At 38.3% G+C, this 25,485-nt stretch overlaps 1 protein-coding gene across 2 annotated transcripts in view; it reads left to right on the top strand.

Annotated features, from left to right (window-relative positions):
• The first annotated feature begins 4,909 nt into the window (after positions 1–4,909).
• The window catches only part of CSNK2A1 (casein kinase 2 alpha 1), a 44,390-nt gene continuing 23,814 nt past the window's right edge, over positions 4,910–25,485 (top strand). The window contains exon 1 of one of the 2 annotated variants that reach the window (XM_006921680.3): positions 4,910–5,071. The gene's annotated coding sequence lies outside the window, so the exon portion shown is untranslated. Of the gene's footprint in view, positions 5,072–5,247; positions 5,269–25,485 lie in introns of those variants that run through there. The other variant, XM_015597067.2, reaches the window with a different exon arrangement.

Genomic DNA, 25,485 nt, shown 5'->3' on the forward strand with positions numbered 1-25,485 from the left:
ATCTCAGCTGGGCTCTGCTGGGCTTGGCTCCAGGTCAGGCTGGCTACATGTGTCTTTCATGCTTCTGGACGAGACTGTTTGATGCTAGGGATTTGGATAGGAGCTGCTGCTTCCCTAAATCAACACAGCATTCTCTTCCTAACTGTTTAGGTTCCTGTCATTCAAAGCAGATAGAGTTTATGAAAAAATACAATTTAAAATTTAATGCAAACGCACACCAAAATACAAAACTATTCTTAGCCCAGACTTTCCTACTGCAACTTTGATTGGGACTCTGTTTCAAAAGATGCAATGCACCAATGACTGCCCCACCCTCACTACAGAGATGCACATTCCAAGGGGGACAATTGAAAACATGAGCTCTCTTAAGGCTTAGGCTGGAACTTGCACATTGTCACTTTTGCCTACATTCCACTGGCCCAAACAAATCACATGGAGTAGGGAAATATCAACCACCTCTAGTTGGGGAGAGGGTGGCAGTCACTAAACAGTAATCTAATTTGCCACATAAGTTATGCTATATCCCTCTTTATTTCTCTCTCTCTCTCCTTCTCCCTCTCTCGCTCTCCCTCTCTCCCTTCCTCCCAACCAAACTACCTCTTTCCTCCTCCTTCTTTCTCTACTTCCTTCTTTCCCTCCTTCCTTCCTTCTCTTCTTTCACTTTCTTTCAGCAGATGAGGAAACTAAGGCTCAGAGAAGTCAAATAACTTGTCCAATCAGAGTTATACTCCCAGAAAATGATAGAGCTGGAGTCCAATGAAGTTGAAGTCAAATTTACAAACACCATTTACAAAACAACAAAAATGCCATGTGCTCCAGGCCAGGGGGTTTGGACTTCCCCTGAAGACAATGCAATGCCATTGAAAACTCTTGAGCAAGAAAGAAAACTTGTGGTTAATAAACCTTCCTCCGGTGGCAGCATGCATCCAGTGGTAGGATGCATGGGAGAGGGAGGGAGGAGGGGCCCCCAAGGCAGTCACAAAACCTCAGGCCAGAATTGATAAGGCTGGAGCAATGTCAAAAAAAAAGAAAACAACAGTAAATGTAAAAATCAAATAGAAAAAGACAGAAGTGAGAGACAGGTTGAAGGACATTTTTAAAAGGCTTTTTTCTTTATGGAGTGTTAAAATAAAAATTCATGTTTGTTGCTCAAAATTTAAACAGAAAAATGTGTATAATCCAGACAGAAGTGTTTAAAGTAAAAGTTCCCTCCTCTTCCTCTCTTCAGAGATAAACTCCATTAATAGTCTGTGGTAAATTCTTTCTGCTTTTATGTAAAACTATATAACACATATACATCTACTCATTCTTAATGTTTTTTAAATGTCTTCTGATGAAAGTTTTGTTTCGTTCTTTGCTTTTTATCACATAACAGTATGACAGGGTCAGCTTTACATGTCAGAATATTAAATTGCCTTCATTCTTTTTAATGGCTTTGCCACTTACTAGCTGTGTGGCCTTGCACAAATTGTTTAACCTCTCTGAGACTTGGTGCACTTACTTTGTAAATGGGGATAAAAGTGTACCTGCCACACAGAACTGTTGTGAGGATTGAGTTAATGTATGTATGGTATGTTGTATAGTGTCTGACACATACTAAATGCTCAAAAACTTAGCTTTTATGATTGTTAATAGCTCCATAATTTATTTAACCAGTTCCATACATATGGCCGTGTAGTGTGGTATGTTGTTTGCAAAGATGGCCACAATTCCACCCACTCCTGTATAGATAGATGACTGTTTGCAATATGACTCGATGTTTTTCCAATCAAGAGAAAGAGTCTCTTTCCTCTCTCCTTGAATCTAAGCTGGCATGTGATGGGCTTTGATAATAAAATGTAGTGAAAGTTACCCTATAGCACTTCTAAGCCTAGGCCTCAAGAAGCCTTGCTGCTTTTGTTCTCTTCCTTTCAGAGGCCATCATGGGAGGAAGCCTGAGCTAGCTTTCTGAAGAAGCCACATGGAGGAGACCAAAGCAGTCAAGCCACAGGCCCAGTCAGCAGACAGACCTGTGAATGAGGCCATATATGACCAGTCAACTTGCCAACTTGCTAACTGACTACAAATGGGGAAGGTAAGCCCAGGCAAGACCATGTACAGCAGAAAAGAGCTGTCCCAGCTGAAACATGTCCAAACTGCCAATCCACGCAAACGTAAGCAAATAAACGATTATTGGTTTAAGCCACTCTGTTTTGGAGTGATTTGTTAAGCAGCACTAGAAAGTTGATACCTCTAGAATCTTAGTACAGCGAGTATGGGTGAGTATGGCCCAGGTTGAAATGCAAGCTCCATCTCTGGCATGTGACCTTCGGCATGTCGTATCATCTCTCTGAACCTCAGTTTCCTCATCTGTATAATGGGATACTTTTAGTTCCAACCTCCTCAGGCTGATGTAAGAATTAAATGAGATGTTGAACATATAGTGTGTGGCACAGGGCAAGTACTGTCAACATCTCAACTGGTTGTTGCTGTTGTTGTTGTTTGAAGGAAGTCTAGCCTGGGAGTTGTGATGTAGGGGCCAGGAAGAGTAAGTGTGAAAGATAACTGAGCTGGTCTTTGGAGGCTCCATAACTAGTGGACATTGGAGACTAGGAGCTTCTTGGGATCAGAGACCTACACCAGGCTGCCCTGGGAGTTGGCAGGGGTTGGGTCTCAACTGTGTCCTGCATTGTACTAAGGGTTGTATGTGAATTGCTTGGGTGAGCCCTCTGAATAAGGTCATGGAGGCTGGAATTAAGTGGAAGCATAAAGAATAACACTGTAGGAAACACTGAGACCATAGGAAAGGTGTAGGGCTAAGCCTTGGGAAATACTCTCCTTCTCAGATGAAATCCCAGACTCCTTACCATGGCCTGAATGCCCTGACCATCTCTCCCACCATTTTTCCTACCTTCTCCACCTCATTCACAGTGCTTCAGCCATCCTGGCCTCCTTCTTCAAACTTATCAAGCTCTTTCCTGCCCCAGGACATTCGTTCTTACTGTTCCCTTCTCAGAGCGACCATCTGAACCACTCAAACTAAAGTTTTTATTCTTTCTATAGCACTTACTGCTACCTGAAATTGTCATTTATTTATTTGTTTACCTGTGCATTATTTGTTTCTCACTTTAGAAGGTGAGCTCCATAAGGAACTGCTATCTGCCTTGCTCATAACACATCCCCAGCACTTAACACAGTATTTGGCTCATAGCAAGTGATTAATAGCTGTAAACTGAATAAATGTGAACAAAATTGGGGAAAAGGAGCCATGAGAGCCAAAACTACATGGTCCAAGAGCTAAGTGGAAGGCCAGACATTTCTTGAAAGAAGGCTTCAGGGAAACCGTAGGATCATCTTATCTAACCTCTTCAGTCCATAGGTGGGGAAAAGGAGGCCCAGAGAGGAGGAATGACCAGCCTGAGGGCACCAAGAGAACCATTACTGTGGATTCCCAGCCTGTTGGGATCAGATGCCACAGACCTGTCTCACAGATGAGGCTAAGGAAAGGTCAAGGCCACCTCCTTGAGGCCATCACTGTGTCTGCAGCAGCCACCCTCCCCCATCTCTCCCGGGAGGAAATTGTCTCTTTGGGAGCAAAGGTGCCAGTCAGCTGACAAACTGCCAAAAGAGGGCTGGAGAGGGTGGAGGAGGCCCATCTCTGAGCCAGGCAGCTACTCTGAGGCAGCTTGAGGATAATAGCTGGTACCAAAATAACCCTACCTCTTCACCTCATCCTTGTTCCAGCCCTCACACCTATGTCCCATCAGAGGTAAGGCTAACACTTGAATTTCTCTCAGTAACAATTACATACACCAGCTTTTACTAGGGCCTTCAGGGACAGGATGATCATAAGACTCAAAGCAGTCCATTGGGGACTCTGATGAAAGAGACAGGCTAGGGACCAGTCAGGCTGCTGAGTGATGGTACCTAGGTCTGTGGGAGCTCAAGAGAGGAAAGATCCCCAGAGGAGAGGACTCCTGAATTACTTCGATGGGCATACAGAAGTTAGCCAGTCCGGGAGGTGACATTAACATAAAGAATCGTCAGAGCGAGGCAGGGAGGCAACACGAATATTTCCCGGGAATAATCTGCAGTTTTATTGGGTGGGAGCAGCAGGGATTTAGGGCGGGAGGGCAGAATGGGGGGCAGAAGGGGGTAGTGCGTTGTCCAAACTATGTAGGAACTTGGATGTCAAGAGGAGAGCTTGAGTACAAAGAGCCTTGAGAGATTTTTAACCAAGAAGACGCCATGATCAGGTTTGCTCGGTAGAAAAAATGCCCGCTGGGTGCTTTAGGGAGGTTACCCGGGCAAGGACAAGGGCGGTGCAGACCCTAGGGAGAAATTATTCTAGATGGGCAGCTCTAGATAGGACATCTGTAGGAGACAGGAACTGGGTTTCAGACTCTAGAGAGCTAGTATCGTCACCTCCTCGCCTCCTGTGCCACACCAGTCCCGCGGTCCAACTTTCGTTCCCTTGTTCCGAACTCGAAGTTTGAGCAGAAAAAAATGTGCTGCTGTAACCCTAACCTTAAACGGGGGGTCGGAGCAGGAGACTTCAACTCCCAAACTGCTTCGCTCTACAGCTCTGCGGGTCGCGCATGCTTCTTTTCAAGAAAGGCGGGCCGGTTTGTAGACTGATGGGACTCGTAATCTGAGTGAAGTGCGGGAAACCTAGGGACCGCCATTTTAGCTTGGGTCAAACCAATTGTACACTTAGGGGAAGGTTCGTGTTCTCTCTTTCGTCAGTGCTTAAATGTACTGAAATAAAACACACTTAATTGTTGCAAGTCTCTTTATTATGCTTTACGTCGAAAACTTCTATTTCGCGCCCTAATCCGGAAATGAACCCCAGGTTACAATAGAACATTCCAGCATGGCAGCACTCAGCGCAATTACCATGGGGGCGGAGTCTGAAGTGGTCCCGCCCCGCCTCCTGGTAGGAGGGGGCTTCCGCTTCCGGCAGCGGTGGCTGCAGCCTCGCTCTGGTCCCTGCGGCTGGCGGCCGAGCTGTGTGTCTCCTCCTCCGCCGCCGCCATATTGTCTGTGTGAGGAGAGGGGAGAGCGGCCGCTGCCGCTGCTGCTTCCACCACAGGTACCGTGGGAGCCGCCAAGCGAGGTTGTTCGCGAGTAGAGGTTGGCCCAGGATGAGGCAGCCGGGCGCAGCCGCCCCTTATGCTTCCAGCAAACTCCAGAGCGGCTGGTCTCCTTCCCCTGCCCCCCCCCCCACACACACCGGCCGAGGCCCCTGCAGCCCTTCGGGGAGGCACGGGGCCACCCCCCAACCCGGAGGTGGGAGCAATACTTGGGGACAGAGGCTGATGTGAGGGTGGGAACTAGCTCGAGAGTCCGGTTTATTAGGGGGAAGAGGGCTGCACTGGGGCGGGGACTAGGGGGCAACTTGGAGGAGGGGGTCAACAGAGGGGGAAGGGAGCTTGAGGGGTGGGGCCGCAGGGGGATGCTGGCTACGGATGCCTAGGAGAGTGGTGCCTGCTGGGTAGGGTGGGGTGAACCTTCCCGCGGAGCAGAGCAACTGGAGTCAGGGGCCTTCTGAGGGTCTCTCTGGGCGAGGCTGGGCTTCCCACCTGCAGACTGGGGTGCAAGGTGGAGGGAACCCCGCTTGAGGTCACTGAGGAGAAAGGCAGAAGGGACCACGAAGTGAGGCAGAACGGGTTGGAGTTAAGGGTTGGGAGCCTGGATGGAAAAGGAAAGATATGTAGAATTAAAGGTTGGCTAAAGAATATACATGTTAGTTTGTGACCTTTTGAAAGAGTAGGACTTTTTTGTTTTTTTGTTTTGCAGCGTTGGAACATTTCTAGCTTAGGCAGGTGATGGGTGGAGCTTCTGTAGTTTGTTTTTGGGAAACAAAGTCAGGGTCAGGAGAAGTTCTCGCCTATTGCAATGATGGGAATGAAAGAGTTCTGAAAAGGAGGTGGCAGATTAATTTGAGAAGACTTGATTACCTTTCAGCTGCTACATTCTATGAGAAAGGTGTGCGGGGAGAGGAAATGAAAAGAAAGCTAGAAAGGGAAGATTTTTCTAAGAGTTGGAAGACCTCATTCCATCTAAGGGGTGGCAGTATAGGCCCAGTAGTAAAGAACCAGACTGAGTTCTCAAATATCAGTGCCACTACTGCTTAGTTGTGTGACCTAACCTCTGTAAACCTCAGTTTTCCTGACTGTAAAATGGGGGTGATAATATTCCCTAGATCATAAATTTATGGTGAGGAGTAAAGATAATTTGTGTCAAGTGCTTACCACAGTGCCTGGCCAGGTAGTAAATGCTCAATAGATCTTACTGTCACTATTATTAAAAGGGACTAGCTGGTATACTTGGGGTTCTAACGTTCTAAGTAAAATTTATGGTCGAGAGTCTTACAGTAGGCAAGGCTTCAGAATATTATATTTGTAGTTGCAGTGTTTTTGTGTTGTTGTAAGTCATTTGGCTTAACTGCCTTGGCGGACCTCGGGCTAAAAGATCAGGACTATATCATTTTAAAAAGTTCACCTGCTGTTTTACCTGGGTAGGTTTGTCCTTCTATGACTTGAAATAGATGACTTTCATTTCTATTAGAAGAAGGTATATGACCTGAAGAAAGAATGAAAGAATTGGAAGTTTGCTTAGATTGATTTAGTAACTAATTACAAAGTTAGGTCACTCTGGAGAAACTTTTTTTGTTATTATTTTCATTTTTTTTTTTTAAGTGCCAGTATAGGTCCATTATGTCCTCTTCTACTGAATACAGTAGAGGAGAGAAGCACACATTTAAGGGATAGCATTGGGTTACTTTCTGTGGAATGGTTTAGTTTCCTTGCTGTTTGGGGATGAAACAAATGGCAGCTTCTTTTCTACAATGCATTTTTAAGCCTTTCTTGTTGCCTAGCCCTTCTCTTCCTGGTGAATCCTTGATTTTACTATTGTCTCTATCTCTGAACATACACCTTTACTTCACAACTCTTGAAGAAAGAAATTTTCTTCAGGAACTGAGTTTAAAGCCTTACATACTGTTGGGTTTAGAGAAGACAGAATGGCCCCCCACCCTCCAAAAAGATGTCCATACTCTAATCCATAGAATCTTTAAATATGTTAAATGGTAAAAGAGACTTTGCAGATATAATTAGGGTTAAGAATCTTAAAATAGGAAGATTGGCCTGGATTTTGTAGATAGGCCCAATCTAATTACATGACCCCTTACAAGCAGAGAAATTTCTCCAGCTGAGAGATGGGGCAAAGGGGAAATAAGAGCTTTGAATCGTGAGAGGGATTCCATTTGCTGTTGCTAGAAGGGGCCACATGGAAAGCATGAGAAGGAATGCTGGCAGCCTATAGTAACAAAGACCTGCCCCGGCTGACAGCAAGGAAGTGGAGATCTCAGTCCTACAGCCATAAGGAACTGAATTTGGCCAACAGCCTGAATGAGCTTGGACATGAATTCTTCCCCAGAGTTCCCAGCAAGGAATACACCTTGATTTTGACCTTGCAATACCCTAAGCAGAAGACATAGGCAAACCCACTCAACTTCTCACCTACAGAAACTGAGATAATTTCTGTTGTTTTGAGCCATTATGTTTGTGGTAATTTGTTATGGCAGCAATAGAACACTAGACTAGTATAGATTTTGGTACTAGGAGTTGGGTGCTGTTATCTAAAAATGTGAAAGTGGCAGTGGAGGCCAGAAAAACTGAGTGTTTTTCAGAGAAGGCCTACAACAGATTGTTAGTAGAAATATGGATGTTAATGACTGCTAAGGAGGGCTTGGATGGAAGTGAAGTATGCATTGGAAAATGGAAAAGACTATCCTTGTTACATAGTGACAAGCTTAGAATTGGGTCCTGTGGTTATGTGGAAAAGATAATTTATAAATGACAAACTTGTATATTTGGCTGAGATTTCCAAGTGCACCCTGGTTTGTTTGTGGATGTAACTAATGGAGTGAAATGAACTCTTGTGAAATTCAGATAAAGTGTACTAGGTTCTCGAGGATTTTATACTAATAGAAATAATGCCAGCTTGAGTTGAAAGAGACAGTAGGAAGTTAAGGAGGGCTCTTGAACCCCATAAATTCTACTGGCTGGAAGCAGGCTGGTAAAACTACTCAGGCGTGAATGTGCTGCTTTTCATTTAAAAAAAAAAAAAAAAGTGACTCAAGAAAAAGAGCCCAGGGAAGTGCATCTGAAAGCCACAGAGGATTTTTCCCTGGCCATGAAATGGAATGGAGTTTGCTCAGATTTTGAAATTGCTTTGGACCGATGAATATGTTTTACATTTTTCCTGCTTGGACCGGAATGTCTATAACTGTTGCCCTATGCTTGTCCCACCATTGCATGTTGGGAACTGATAATTTTTTTTTTTTTTTTAAGGAATTGTGCCTCAGGGGTTGTAGTTAATGTATTACACCCAGAGCCTCATCCACACCTGATTTAGTGGTGAGATTTGGGACTTTTGATGAGCTTTAGATGAGATTTTTGGATTTTGAATTGAGAGGTCAGAGGATGGGCTTTGGTAGATAGAATGACTCTGATGTCCATACCCTAATCCCTGAAATCTGAATTAAGTAGTGTTGGGCTGTAAAGGAACTTTGCAGATAGGAAATTATCTTATTGCAGATTATCCTAGATTTTCTAGGTGGGTCCCATCTAATCCCGTGAAAGCTGAGAACTTTCTCCAGCTGGAATCAGATCGATTTGAGACATGAAAGGGACTTAGCCTACAGGGGGCCACATGTAAAGTGTGAGAAGGAATGTGGGCAGCCCCAGCTGACAGCCACCAAGGAAATGGGAACCTCAGTCCTACAACCGAAAGGAACTAAATTCAGTCAGCAAATTTGAATGGAAGCAGATTTCTCCATTTCCAGCAAGGAACTCAGCCCAGTGGACACCTTGATTTTTGGCCTTGCAAGAACCTAAGTAGAGGACCCACTCACCCAAGCTCACCTGACTTCTGATCTATAGAAACTGTGAGATAATAAATTTGTATTGTTTTATGTTTGTGATAATTTGGCAACAACAGAAAACTAATAGGGATTTTGCTGATTTTGTTTAAGAATCTTGGGATTATTTTCTAGAGAACAAAGGCAGCAAAGATTATTCTATAAAGTGATTTGGCCTTTGGAAGACTTTGTAGAATAACATTGAGTGGAACCTATGCCTCTTCCTTGATGTTTAAATAACCTGTTACTGTCCTTTATATGCAATTTGAAGGAGTGCTAGATGACCAGCTTGGTAAAATGTAGATGCTAGAGCTAGAGGCCGTTTCAGTAGGATTTCTATAAATTGATGATTCTTCCATGCCTATAATAAACATCTTCAATAAATGACATAATTTCTTCATTAAATTTTATTGGCTGAAAAAGCAATGCATTTATGTGACAACCTTTTGAAGACTTATTTCCTATTTTTTAAAGGAGATATAAATGGGTGATGTGTTTTTACCTATATACAGTGGTTTATCTGTTCTTTCACACTTCTTATCCCAATCCAAAGATGCTGTAAGGTCTTTTTTCCCTGTCATCATCATTTGAGGTTAAGAGTCAGATTTTGGAATCATAAATGCAGAACGAGTTCTAGCTTTTAAGAAAAGCTTTTTTGTTCTTCAACAGAATTCTAGTGATTAGATTCCTAAAAGGTGGACTCTCACTTTTAAGGAGACCTCAGCGGGTAGAGGAAATGAGACTGTCCTTTTTTGAGTTCGTTACCTGATTAATGATTACAAACAGCATTTCAGGGTATGAGTGACATTTGAGATTATCTGTTTGACTTTTGGGTTTAAAAATAAAGGAAATGGGCCACATGAAGGTTAAGTGGCTCGGTCAAGTATCTCAGCGTTAGAACTGGCCTAGAATCCTGGTCCAGGCATGGGAGATTCATAGCTTTTGAACTACAGCAGGTCTTCAAATAACATCCTTTCATTAGAAGGTTAATGAGAGGCCATAGGAATTTAATTCTTGTTTATATCAATTAGCCTATGGTAAAATTGGTTTTGTTATATGTCGTTTCACTTAAAGTTGCAGAACCTATAGACAATGTTAAGTGAGGATTTACTGTGTATTTCCTGTGCACCCCTGCCTTGCCCTTTTTCTAGATTTTACCTTGGTCAGGTTATCTCTCTGTACCTCAGTTTTCTCGTGGGGCCATTATGAGAATTGAGATAAAGTGTGTAAAATGTTTACCACAGTACCTAACACAGTAAGTGCTTATAAGATGTTAACTGCTATAATAGTTATGATAATTGTTTTGACAACTATGTGACAACTTCTGTATAAATACTACAGTACAATTTGCACACATTCAGAAATTGAGAACCGATGATTTGGCTGGCATTGGGTTAGGTAAGGACTTAGCATTTTAAGGTAATAATGCTTGTGATACTTAATTTAAAATGAGAGACTGGATTTGATCCTTGGTCTATTACAATTCAGTGGGTAACCTGGGCCACATTTGTTTCACAAGAGTATTAGTATGTTCATACACCTAAATTCTTTGAACTCCTAAGATGGATAATTTCAAAAGTAGTATATCATTTAGTTGTTTCTTAATAGAGAGAAATCTAGGCCAGCTAGCTTTTCAAATGATGTTTCTCTAGGATTATTAAGGAAAAGAAACTGCTGCTATTTGTAACAAAGGATGTATTTACATTGGGTTATAGACAATGGCAGTTTTTCTTAAATATTTGGCATGCTCCAAGGTAGATATCACACTGGCGTTGGTGGTATAGTGGTGAGCATAGCTGCCTTCCAAGGTAGGTAAAAGCAGACTTAGTTGTTGACTAAACTTCTTTTTTATACATTATAGAAATCAAGGATTGAGTCTTTTTAAAAGTTTAAAAAGAATTCACAATATCATGTTAGGAGTGGCATTTCACTGGTTTCTACAGTAAAATGTAGAAATGTTTCTTAGACATAAGAGACCTACTTAGTAACGGTATGGTGGGCAGGCTTTTTTTTTTTAATTAGTGATGTAGTGTTTTCATGTATAGAAAATAATTGTGTTATCTGAAGTGAGGGCTTTAGGGTTAAGTACCATTGTATACGTAAAGTAATCTTTTATAATTTTAAATGTGTTACATCTTAAATGCCTTTATGTTGGCTACTTTTTTCTTTTTTACACTTTCTAGTCTTGCAGATATTTGATAGGTTTTTATTAGCCGAAACATTTTAATCTGCTTGGAAAAGTGAACACGAAATTTTCCTGAAGTTATGCCTAATGCATTAATGGGCATTTCTCAATTTAATTATCTAATTAACATTCTACAAAATTCAAGAGAGCAACCTTTTTAAAAATTAATGAGTAAATTATTTTCCTAAATAATTGAATCATGCCATACCAAAAAGTACAAAATAGCCGTTTCGGGCTATTGAATTTATAACCAGTCAAAAGATGTTACTCTTTCAACAGACTCTGAGTGCCTGCTACATTTTAGGTGCTAAGGATCTCTAGATTGTCCCTGTTCTCAAACTTACAACTGAGGACATTTTGTATTAACATATATATCATTCCACAACTTAGTAGCTTTCTGAGATGTTTTCTGATGAAAACTCCTATTGGCTTTGTATCTCACATATAAGTTTTTGAGACAGCTACAGGAATAAGGAGGGGTGTGTGTGTGAGAATTTCTCATTCTTAATGGAATTCTTTAACTGACATTGCTGGGTCAGTGGTGGTTGGGGGCAACAGGATAGTTGGAAAGAATTCCAGCTTCGGAGTGAGACAGACCAAGTTCGAGGACAGTTACTTAACCTCTCTCAAGCTTAGATTTTGTCATCTCCACAATGGAGATGACAGCTACCTTGGACAACTTGTTAACCTCAGTTTCTTCATCTGTAAAATGGGGATTTGTAGTACTTATCTCAGTTTTCTTGTAAAGATTAATAACTAAAGCACCAGATAGTGTTATCTCAGGGTTAAAGGAGATGATTTTATGAAATGCTGGGTGCCTGGCTAATATGAGTTCTTTCCTTTTCCTGTCGGTGAAGACAATGTGTTCATTGTCAGTACTGCTACTCTTTATTCTTGATTTTCATTTTCTGCTGCCAAGAGTTCTTATTTTTTAATGAGGCCTTTGACCTGTGCTTCCTGCTTCTGGTATGGCCGTGGGTTAGGTACTGAATTGCTGCTGTTTAGGGGTGGGTCATTATGTAATTCAAGCCCAGTGTAGATTGCTGCCGTTACTCATGTACAGTGCACATTGCCAGAGTGGTTATCTAGTCTTGGTGAATAAAGGGTTCTCTTGCTTCTAGGTAAAAAAGAAAGTGAATATTCCCATCTCATTCTTGGTGAGAAGTTCAAGGTTTGCTCACCTATAGACTTGTGAACCCGGCTGGATCAGAGGTCTTATTTCCCAGTGGGAATTACTTGTATATTGTGTATTAGAGATATGTTTGAAGAACTTTTTCCTGCATTAACCATCTTCTGTATGTCCTGGTCTCTTACATAATGCACTAACTTGCTTTCTTGTTTGCTGTGTATCATTAATCATACACTCCTTTGGTAGAGCAGGAACCTGTTTTTTTTTTTTTGTTTGTTTTTTGTTTTTTAAGTTTATTGGGGTAACATCGGTTAATACAATTATATAATTTTCAGGTGTACATTATAATTTCATATCTGTATATTCTATTTTGTGTTTCCCACCCGAAGTCCAGTTTCCTTCATCTGCCATATATTTGATCCCCTTTACCCACTTCGCCCTCTCCCTACCCCCCTATATTTGACCCCCTTTACCCCACCTACCTCCCCCACCCCCTACCCTCTGGTAACCACTAGTCTATAGTCACGGTCCATGAGTCTCTGTTTGCTTGTCCTGTTCATTTGTTGCTTTTAGGTTTATATCTCACATAAAAGAGATATGTGATTTTCAACTTTTTCTGTCTGGCTTATTTCGCTTAGTATGATTATTTCAAGGTCCATCCATGTTGTTGCAAATGGCAGTATTTCATTTTCTTATGGCTGAGTAATATTTCATTGTATATATGTACCACAACTTCTTTAGCCAATCATCTATCGTAGGGCACTTCAGTTGCTTCCATGTCCTGGCCTCTGTGAATAATGCTGCTATGAACTTCGGTGTGCAAATATCTTTATGGATATGAGTTTTCAAGTCTTTGGGGTAAATACTCACTAAAGGCATTGCTGGATCATATGGTAGATCAATTCTTAGTTTTTTGAGGAACCGCCATACTGTTATCCGTAGCAGCTGTACCAATTTGCAGTCTCACCAGCAGTGTATGAGGAGGAACCTGTCTTTATCAATACCTTAAAGTAGTTGAAGTGTTCTGGATATTTATGACTATATAGAATGAATACAAATGGCCATCTGTTTTGGAGGGTCCCTGTCCCCGCCACCCCCCCATCTTTTCAAATCAGATTTTTATGCCATTGTGGCATTGTGGCCAGCCTATTCAAATAAGAAAAAAATGAAGACTCCTGATATTTGAAACTCGCATCCCTCACCTTGCCTCCAAATTTAAAGCAACCCATTTCATTATGTTGGTGATAGGCAATTATTGACTCAGTGTGTAGAATTAGGGGAATAGAATCGAATTAGTGAAAAGAACCTATTTAGGTCTTGAATCCTAAACAGACTTGGGTTCAGATCTAGCTTTCACCACTTACTAATCCTGTGACTTTTGGCAGGTTATTCTAACCTCTGGACCTGTTTATTTCTAAAATGGGAATATACATCTCATACCATGCATGGCTTATAAGAGGCTTTAAAATGATAGTAATAATTATTACATACGTATATTACATGTGTAGCTAGATGATACTTTACAGTACTCTAGGTTTCAAATGAAGTTTTCTATCTATTGGTTCCAGAGGGTTTTGGCCAGTGGAATAAATTTTCACATTGTGACTTTATTTTGCTTGTGTTGCCTGGTGAAAAGATACACAGATGACGATGTCTTTCCCCATCATTTATTGTATTTTGTATTATTGGAGACAATACTGGACTTCAAACTTATGTTAAAGGTTTGAGATAGAACCAACTATCAATTCAAATCAAACTGCTTGAATAATACTTCCCTTCATTGGAAGAGGCTGTTGCTATGTTATATATGTAACACTGATACTTTGATTCCTTTTCTGGTTTAAAAGTGGAGAAATAAAATTCACATAGAAGACCCAGATGCTAATGTTTTTTGTTATTCCATACTTGCTGGTTTCTTTTATGGAAATTGCCTTTTAAAACAAGAATGTTGTAAATTTTGTAGAGGGGAATAAAAACAGAATGCCCAATGGTATGTTAGGACGTCATAAAGATTGGGCCAGTTTATACAGGCAATAACTTAATAAGTTATCAGGTCTTGTTGTGAATATTTACATTCTGAGTTCAGCCCCAGAAAAAAACTGTTGACTTCAAACAGGTAGTTTTCTTATTTACTCAGTGTGCACTTGGAGTCTTGGGATTTGAAGGTCAAAATGTGTTAGAGAAACTGTTGAGCTATTGTTAACCATTTTTACCTGTATAGTTTTTCCTCAATTTAAAAAACAAAAACACCACTCTTTATATGGTATTAGTTTGATTAGTTTGAATATTGTTGATCATGTTAGTAGAAAAGTAGAATCATTATAAAGTGGAGGAAAAAGATAACTTCATTTAAGCTTACATTCATTTTTACCACTAACTTGTTTTCTTTTAGCTTATTTTTGCAAGCTAGGGTTAGGAAGTTTAATTTGTATTTGTAGATGATCTCCCAGAAGAAACGATTGTTCATTAGTGGTATATCTGGACTATACTTGAAAGCCACAAAGATAATTGCATAGCTCTTGAAATAAGGGGAGTTATGAATTAAATAGTTTTCTTAACCTACTGCATGGATTTTGACTGTTCAGCTTGTGATCTCTATAGGTTATTTAAACCAAAGTTTTTCAGCCAAGGTACCATATCAGGAGTTACAGATGTGCAGATACTGGTCCCCTCAGCCCTCTGGCCATTTGTGCAGGGTACAACGGCATCCAAACCAATAACCTTAGGTCTGAAAGTCTTGATAATTTATCCCAGTGTGCCATACAAATATTTTCTCTTTGTGTTTTGACTTCTGGAAAAGCTGTAAGCAGTAATTTAGAAAATTCAGTAATGAATGGTATCTTAACAGTTTAAGATTCAAGAGGCCACCAATCTTAAAGTAATCTTGGCTTTATGTTTAGAAAAGAACATTTTAAGATATATCTCTGACCTTCATGTAATTCAATTCTTGTTCCACTTATTATTCAAGAGATATAGTTAAAAATTTAAGACTCTAAACAGTTTAAGTTTGGACATTATGAAGAAATTTAAGTTCTTATTTTTTAAGCAAGTAATTTGAAGCAAAAATGAGGTTTCCTTGTGTAAAACCATTGTGTTAATAATTCATCGATCAAGTTTGGGTCTCATGCTGGAACATAAATTGAAGCCTAGGATACATTGTCTTCTCTTCCTTCAGGAAAGAATGGGATATACTTAGTTTGAGAAATTTAACCTTTTAATACTTACGTAAATTATCAAGTTAATCTTCTAAAATAGATATTTTACAGTGTTAAAAATATATATTTTCTTTTGTCTAACTCAACCATTCTTAATTATTCTGCTGGGGTTTACAGATTCCTCCGAGCCTGTAATAAAAGCTGAAGACTTTCTTTAAAAAAAAAAAAAAATGTTTTTTAAACCTGCATATACTGTTTTATATATACTTTAGGGGGGTTCATGGACATCTCATCTCATTGATGAACTCCATTTTTCAGTGTTATAATTTGTATTGTCCAAATAACAATTTCCCCCTTTCATTATTTTTAATACTGTAACATTTGCCTGATTTATCATTTATCACAGTATTAGTCTTTCAACAAATATTTCTGGACCATCTTTTATATATCAGCTTCTGTGGTAGATTCCTGAAGATACACTGTCTTTGCCCTTGGAGCTGTGTTTAGCTGGAGATGGATGTGTAAACAGTACAGTGGCAGTGCTAGATGGAAGAAGTAAGCCAGGAGTGCTGTTGGAGAACGGAAAAGGTGTCTTGACCAGGAGTATTTTTCTGTAAATCCATGGTCAGTTCTGTATTTCTTAATTGGCAAAAGGCATACTGTGAACTACCCTGAGGTGGGTTTTTTAAGTTCTAATTGAACTAGTAATGGAAACTAAATCAAGGAGCAAATAGTCTTAAATTGAAAACTTAAATGTGCTTGCCATTGCATGTGGTAATGCTGAATATTTTCTTTGCCCATATTTTTTTCCCAGTTACCTTTTTAAAATATGTAGTTTTAATTATTTTATAAATTTATATAGTTAGAGCAGAGATTGCTAACTCAAATACCCACAGGAGATAGAACAGTAAGTAAACGAATAGAGTTGTCCAGGTTTACCTGTGTAAAACCAGTGAGTGGGTTTTAGAGCTCATTGTTGGATAATCACAACTCAGTAGATGGGAGTGATTTTGTCAGTGTAGATGTGCAGAATCATTGTTATGAGACACATAGACCTACCTGCCTTCTCTCCTTCCTTTTGAGAAATTGAAGGTTAATTTTTTTTTTTAGTGTTGGCAACTAAGTCACACTTGTACAAGAATGTTCACAGCAGTGTTATTCATAATGGTCAAAAAGTGCAAACAACCAAATGTCCATTAACTATCAAATGGATGAACGGGGTGTGGTATATCCATACAGTGGATTTAGCCATAAAAGAATGAACTACTGTGAATAAAACTATAACATGGATGAACCTTGAAACACCATGCTAAATGAAAAAATCCAGACACACAAGGTCACATATTATGATTTCATTTATATGAAATGTGCAAAATAGGCAAATCCATAGAGACAGAAAGCAGGCTAGCAGTTGTTGTGAGGAGGGCAGGAGGGTATTAAGAATGTTTGCTGTGGGGTATTGGGTTACTTGTTTGGGTGATGGAAATATTCTGAAATCAGATGGTGGTGAAGATTGTGCATTGTGAATACACTAAAACTCACTGCATCATACACTTTTACGTTATGTGGATTTTATCTCAATATTTAAAATTGGGGAAATACTGCTTGAGCCAAATAGAACATATATGTTTGCTGTAGAGCAGAATGAATAGGCTGTGAATCTGAACAGAATACTTTTAAATCACCACCTCTCTTAAATCACCACCTCTCTCACATTGTAGAGATCACTCAGATTTGCCTTCTGCAAATGGGAAAGATACTATCTAGGTCTTGGACTTTTTAGGTTTAAAAATGATCGATATAAATCCCAAAAAGCCATGACTGACCCACCATAAGCATTCACATACTTTTGTAATTGGAAGCCAACCAATGCTTGCTGCCCTTGGTTCCAGCCTATTTTTTATTGTTGGCAAGTTTAGGACAACCCACCCTGTTAGTTATCACTTATCCATCATCTACAAGAATTATGACTGTCTCCTGTGTAATCTTCTTCCATGGCAGTAAAGGAGGGAGTGGGAGAGGGTGTTAATCCTTAATTCTTCAGTTTCCTCTCTAATCAGATAGGTTGAATGACAGATCCAAGATCATATTTGTTCTTAGTGGTTCCAAGGTTCATTCTTTCAGTAGAGTACTGAACTGTTTCTGTAGCTCTATCAAGCATTGGTTGGTCACTGTGCTCATCACATTGGTAATCACACAGCCTCATAAAAGCTTATGGCTCCAAAGAAACATCTGGTTTCACATCTCATTGGGAAGTGATAGTATGACAGTTTTACTTCTGGTGTTAGTGTCAAATGTAATAACATTTATGTAAGAATGAAGAACATCCTTAAAATCAACTGCAGATCACATATCCATCATACAGCCAAGCTACTTTTCTTAAGTTTGAACAGGAGAAGGTCCATATGCAAGCAAGATTCATTTTTGCCAAAATATTGTCTACTACAACTGTCTTGATATTCAGTTCTTCATCATTTATGGAACACCATGCTGGGCACTGTGATAAATTCAGGGCATATACCAAGAGAAATAAATCAGAGTCCGAGTTCCTGAACTGATAATCTGCTGAGAGAAATGTATAAACAAAACACATGTGATAATGTAATGAGTATATAGAGGTGCTTTGGCTTCACAGAGGAAGTACTTGACTCATTTTGGAGAGGTATGGAAAGGCTTCATTGTGGGTTATAGAATTTACTGATTCTTGAAGGGTGAGTTTCCCTGGCAACTAGTGTTGGAGGGCAGTGTAAAGGCACAGAGAAGGGAGGGGAGAAGTATGTTCAGCACTCATTTGCTTAACATTTAAAAAGTTTGTAACTTTTTAAGAGTGTTTTGGAAGTGTTAAGCTGTGCAGTAGAAAGACATTAGGATAGAACAGAGGTAAAATGATACCCAGTTACAATATTGATTGAACTGGTCATAGGACTATTCAGAGTTTTCATTTCTTGTATCAGTTTTGGTAATAAGTCTTTTTCATCTAGAAATTTTACTTTTATTTTTACAGTTAATATACAGTAAAATTCATTCCTCTTTGTACAGTTCCTTGCATTTTAACACTCATAGATGCAGATAACCACCATCACAACCAGGACACCAAACTCTTAGTAGTCACACCAAGTTTCCCATCCCTATTCTCTGGCAACCACTATTCTATTTTCAGTTACTTTAGTTTTATTTTTTCAAGAATGTTATATAAATGGAATCAAACAATATATACTATTTTGAGACTAGCTTTCACTCTGCATATTGCTTGAGATTCATCAAAGTTCCTATTTATTGCTGAGTAGTATTCCATTGTTTAAGATTGACCACAGTTTGTTTATCCATTTAACAATTATGAGTAGAGCTTTGATTATGAATAGAGCTTCTATAAATGTATGTGTATAAGCTTTTATGAATGTAAGTTTTTATTTCTCTAGGGTAACTACCCCTATGAGCAGGATTGCTGGGTCATGTGAAAAATGTAATTTTAACTTTATAAGAAAACTGCCAAACTTTTCTGGAATAGATATACCATTTTGCATTCTCACCAGCAATGTATGAGAGTATTGTTGCGCATTTTCTCTAGCACCTCATATTGTCGGTATTTAACTTGTAATTTTGAAATAATTTTATATTTACATGAGAGTTGCAACAATAGAATCCTCATATACCCTACAATTAACTTCCCCAAATAGTAACATTTCACATGACAGTTTATTCAAACTAAGAAGTTAACATTGATAAAAATACTATTAACTAAGAACTTTATTTGAATTTTACCAGTTATGTCCTTTTTTTGTTCCAAGATCCAATCCAGGATACCACATTACATTTAGTCATTATGTCTTCTTAGTCTCCTCCAGTCCGTAACAGTTTCTTAGTCTTTCCTTGATTTTCAAGACTTTGACAATTTGGGAGAAGACTGGTGAGATTTGTAGTATGTCCTTCAATTTAGGTTTGATTGATGTTTTCTCATGACTAGATTGTGGTTATGGATATTTGAGAAAAATACCAAGAAGTAGTGTGCCCTTCTCATCACCACGTATCAAGATTAGATGATGTCAATATAATGTATCTTTAGTGATGTTTAGATAGTGACTGCCAGGTTTCTCCACTGTAGAGTTACCCTATCTCCCTTTCCATACTTAATCATTAGAAGGGCTCTCCTAAGTCTAAGCCACCTTCAAGAGGAGGAACACGGAGCTCCACCTCTTCGAGGGAGGCTTATAAATAATTTGGGGGTATATGTTAAAACCACTGTAATAATTAATCAGTATCCTGGAGGAGATACTTAGAGGCTATGCAAGTGTCCTGTTTCTCTTAAAAGTTTTACTCAACAATTTTAGTATCTGTCAGTAGATTTTTGCCTACAGCAGTTAATCTACTAATCCAATGCTGACTTTCTATTTCTTTCTACATGTATAAATTGGGATTCTTATTAAGGAAAATTTAAAGTTTTTATTTAATCTATTTATATAGTATGGACTCATGGATATTTACTTACAGTCTAATACTATCATTATTTTATTCTTCAAATTGTTCAAGCTTTGACAGTTTGGAGTTCTTTCAGGTTGGCTCCATGTCCCTCAAGTACAAGATATGCCAGGCTGTCTTCTATTTTTCCTGCCCAATCCTAGAATCGGCCATTTCTCCAGAGAGCCCTTGTTCTTTTTATTGGATAAAGGTTTTGAGAAACCATGATTTGGGCACTAGTAATTCTCATTACTACTATTTGATACTGCTTCTAGGTGCTTTCAATAGCAACAGTTTGATTGCCATGGTGCAGTCACTCATCTTTTCTCTGTTTTTTATGGTTTTGCCTTTCCAGATTTGATATAAATGAGAACAATATGTAGCTTTTTGGATCTGCCTTTTTCAGCTTCATCCACGTTTTTGTATAAATCAAGAGTTTTTCATTGTGTGATTGTACCACCATTTGTTTATCCATTCACATGTTGAGAGATCTTTGTTTCCTTTTTTTTTTTTTTTTCCCCACAATTATAAATAAAGCTGCAATTAACATTCTCTTGCAGGTTTTTGTGTGAACATAGGTTTCAGTTCACTTGAGTAAATACCAGGAGTGGGTATGCTGGGTTGTATGGTAAGTGTATGTTTAACTTTATAAGAAACTGCCAAACTGTTTTCTAAGGTGGCTGGCTGTACCATGTTGCATTCTACCAGGAATGAATTATGTAGTTTGTTACAATGAATCCTTGCAAGCTTTCAGAATCGTCAGTTTTTTTTTAAATTTTAAGCCATTTTAATAGATCTGTAGATTTTCCTAATGACTAAAAATATCACGCATCTTTTCATATTCTTATACATATTTCTTCTGTGACGTGTTTTCAGGTCTTTTGCCCATGGTTTAATTGGGTTATTTTCTTAATTCTTTATATATTATAGATACAAGTCCTTTTTTATATAAGGTGTGAGGTTTAAGTTGAAATTCATTATCTTGCATATCGGTGTCCAAGTTTTCCAAAACATTTATAGAAAAGATTATCCTTTCTCCATTGACCTACCATTGTACCTTTGTCAAAAATCAATTGACCATATTTGTGTGGGTCTATTTCTATACTTTCCATTGATTTGTTATCCTTTCACCAATACCATAACTGTAGCTTCGGAATAAGTCTTAAAATTAGATAGTGTGCTCAGAAGCTAAGCAGGGTCGGGCCTGGTTAGTACTTAGATGGGAGACCACCTAGGAATACCAGGTGCTGTAGGCGTTTTAAAAAAAAAAAAAAATTAGTGTGATTCCTCCAGCTTTATTTTTATTTTTCAAACTGTTTTGGTTATTCTAGTTCATTTGAATTTCTTTTTTAATCCAGTCTGACAGTTTTTGTCTTTTACTTGGATAATTTATTTTATATGTATTTAATATAATTAGCTATATTTCTGTTTTAACATTCTCCGAGTGTGTGTCTTATGTTCTGGAGTTCTTTTCCTGCCATTCTTTGGGATTCTTTTTATCATTCTACCCCTTCTCCCCCTTTTCTAGTTTGGAAATACCCAGTATTTTTGTTCTGTAAGTAGATACCATCATAGATATTAATAACTTGGAGTCATAACATATCAAAGTCTATTAATCATTGATCAATATTTATTTGAGCTTTTCCATATATTTTCCTCTTTATTTTCTCAACTCAAACCTCCTAGATGAGATTATTCTTTCTTAGAGAGATTTACCAGATATAGAATTTTAATTTGGCAGTTTTTTTCCCTCAGCACACTGCAGATATTAAATTATCTTGGCTTCATGTTGCTTTTGGAAAATCAACTGTTCTTCTGTTGCTTCTTTGAATGTAATCTCTACTTGATTTTCAGATTTCTCTCTGTCTTTGATTTTTCTACTATTTTGTTATATGTTTAGTTGTGAATTTCTTTTTATTGATTTTGTTGGCTTCTGGAATATGATTGTGTCTGATTGCTTCTGGGAAATTCTCAACTGTTACCTATTCAAATATTGCCTTTGTCCTGTCCTGTTTTCTCCTTCTAATACCAATTATTCTTTTAAGTATAGTATTATTTCTTTTATTTTTTCATAGTTTTGACTTTTCTGCTACTTTGTGGATAATGTCTAGCCTATTTTCGAGTTCCTTAGTTTTCTCTTTAGCTTTGTTGAATCTACTGTTAGTTTCAGGTTTTTTTGGAAGTTCTATTTTGTTCTTTAACTTTTTGAAATCTGCTTAAAGTATCCTGTTCCCTGCATATATTCTGAAATTTATGTTTTTCCTATAAGCATAGTTTGAGTCTGATAAGATCAGAAGTCTCTTTTCTGTTGTCTGTTTTTCTGCCAGATTTTAGTTTTGGAGTCCTTCAGTGCCTAATTAGTTATCTTTGGTTACAAGCTAGATGTTGTATTTGAAAAATTATTTGTAGGAATCATTTGAGACGCATACGTAGCAAGGTACTTTCCTCCACAGAGAGCCTACTCATGTCAGTTATCTGTGGACATTACTGGTCCAGGGACCACCTTAAAACAAGTTTCAAATCTGATATTCCCTCCATAGGACTGTAATTCTTCTCTGGGTCTTCTACTCTCTGTTCACTCTCACTCTAAGGTTGTAATTTCTCTAATTATTAGACTCTTCACCTTGTGAGGGTCTTAGGCTTTGGTTTCTGTCAGAACAAAATTCTGATTTTCAGAGATAAACAAAGACCCATTGGGCTTCCTTGTTTGGTGCTTTGAGTTCTCATTTCTTGTCACTTTTGGTTATAATTATCTGGTTTTTTGTTTGTTTGTTTTTGTGTTTTTTTTAGAATATGAAAGAGAAAGGGGAGAAGATGTGTGTGTTTAATCCATTCTCTTTAGTTATCCACAGTAGGAGGGTTGACCCAAATAACTTAGTCCACCATTACTGAAAACAGGAAAATTATCTGCAAAAATCTTGTTTTTTTTACTTTGAAAACTGAGAAGCTCTAATCACACGTTCAAGGATCATCTACACCCCTTAGTTGTCATTTTTAGGCATTTTGCTCTGTGACCTCTGCAGTAAAAACTGATTTTTATGAGGAGTGAAGATAACAAGAGAATGAGATCTGAATTGCAGTGATTGTGAATTAATGATTTAATTTTTTCTTTTAGGCACACACAGTAACAGTTGAGTAGAGTACACCAGTACTCTCAGAATCATATATAAAAGAGTTGCTGATCTTATAGGGGATAACAAAGTGTACCAGCCTTTGGTAATTTTGGGGTGAAATTACAGGTGTTTAAAAGTTCTTAACTTGTTTAAAGTATTGTGCTTTACAATTTCTTGTTTTAGTGTTCATCTGAATAATTCTTGTGTGTTCTTCAAAACTAAGCCTAGATGTTATTTTTTCCCTGATAGCTTTTCCTCAAATATTGAGAGTACTCCATAAATATTTGTTGAATGAGTGATCATAGGTTGGTGGGTGACTTAAATTCCCTTCGATTCCTGCAGAGCATCCTGACAATTCTTTCAAGGACTGATCACATGAGATTGTAATGGTCCATTTTTTATGTCAGAGAGCAGAGATATTTTCTCTTTATTCTTTAGGGCCTAGAGAAAGATTCCCTTCTTGGTAACAGGCACACATTTCCTGGTACGTGGTAAATGTTCAGTAAATGCTTACTGAGTGAACATTCTGCTCTTGATTGAAAAGGAATAGCGTATTGGAAATTAAAGGCACCTATGGAACAAGTTTCAGATAGTATTAACTACTTATGCTTTCTTGTGTTCACATGGCCTTCTGAGCAATGCCACTTTTGAAAGGGGAAAAGTCAAGATTATATGACTCAGTATTTGTCTGCTTCTAAAACAAAGCAGTAACGTAGTTATTTTCTCCCTGAGTTTATTCCACAAATTTTATTTCTTTCTTACTAATTTATGCTAGGAAGGAAAGGTCATTTTCTGCAGCAGTGTGTAAAAGGCGTTGTTTTCCTTATACAACTGCTTTTCCTCTCAAGCACTGCTTTTCCTCTTAGTACTGTCCTAAGTCATGCAGACAGTGCTATAGAAATCTTTGTTCTGTCTCGATGGTTTTGAGCTCTTGTTCATTTACTATGGTTGATCTAGGATTGGTAGGATTTTTTTTTAAGTAGAGACCCTAAAAACATTAGGGTTACAAGAACTAATAAAGCTGTATTCAGTTTGAAAATAAGACTTTTTAAATTTAAAGTTCCAGAATAATCTTTTACAGTTCTAATATTAGAAAATTCATCTCTAAAAATACATTAGCACAAATGACTAATCAGACTGTTATCTGGTGTTAGACCACTTACTAAGCCTTTAATTTTCTTTTTAGTTGCCAGATTGAAAAACAGAAATCACATGGAAGAGAAGATATTAGAGGGAGAAACTGGCTAAAGAGGACAAGAGAAGTTTTTATTGAAATTAATTCTGTTATATTTCATTTATGTCAATAAACTACTCATTTTGTCAGTGCATATTTTAGCCTTGTTTAATGAAGTTTCCATTTCCTTGGCACTTTACAAAGAATAGGTCAAGCAGAGTCATGTAATCGTCTTTGGTTATAGGTGTGTGTGGTCAGACTTTAGTAGGGAAAATTTTGTCAGCTAGATAATTTTTCATAGTTGATTGGCTTTTGTAGGTTAAATGAACAAACAAAACTCAGTCGTGTCTTCAGAGTCATTCTGAGGGCTTTTTATTTTATTTATTTATTTATTTAGGCGAGGCAACCCTTGGTTGACCTCACAGATTGCAAGGACCTTGTCAGCTTACAATCCCTCATTTTTTATTTTTTACACCTACAGCACCTCGTCCTCCTAGATTGTCTCCCATCCAAGTACTAACCAGGCCCGAGATCAAACGAGATCCGGCTTGTTCAGGGTGGCATGGCCATAGACTCTGAGGGCTTTTTAGATAGAAGTAATGATCTGAAGTGATTAGCCACTAAAGTTACACCTCCTTTGATGCAATTATATGGAAACAAGGATTAAGTAAGGTCATTTAAACCGGAAATTATTAGGAAAGGTAATACTTTTTCTGTCAGATTTTCTTAAGGTATACTTGTATGACGAATAGTGGATAGGAGAATTGACCTTGAGGATATTCAGGACTCAGACACTTTTCTAGACTTATAGCAAATAAGCTGTTATAAAAATTGCTAAAATTAAATTTTTCCAGTATTATTCTTTTAATTGTTGTGGAGGGAGAAAGACTATTCTGAACTGTGCCTCTGTTATTTAATAGAAGAAGCTATAATGGAGAGAGAGACAGCGAAGGGAACAGTTGCTCAAGAACCCTTCAGTTGGTCTTCCAGTTCTCCTAGCTGCGTACGAGATGACAAGAAGTTGAAGGCAACTTCATTTTCATTTCTTTTTCTTTTTTTTTTTTTTTAACCAACATTGATTTGATCAACATATTTACTGTGCATTCTACAAAATGCAAAGCCTTGAGCTGGGTACTGTAAAGTAAAAAGATAAATGAGACTTGTCATTGGCTTCAGGAAGCCATGGGTCTAATAGGGAAATTAAGGTTTGAAAGACTACTGTATACAAGGTGTAGAAAGTGTTAAGTTTTGTAGGAATGAAAAGACTTGAACCTTGAAGGTCAGCCAACTTGGCTTTGAATCCCAACTTCATGTCTACTGGAGATTCTTGGTTAAGCTGCTGAGCTTACTTAGACTGTTTTCCTATCTG

The sequence above is a fragment of the Pteropus alecto genome, unplaced genomic scaffold (genome assembly GCF_000325575.1).
Source record: "Pteropus alecto unplaced genomic scaffold, ASM32557v1 scaffold45, whole genome shotgun sequence".
In the NCBI taxonomy this organism is placed as follows: Eukaryota; Metazoa; Chordata; class Mammalia; order Chiroptera; family Pteropodidae; genus Pteropus; species Pteropus alecto.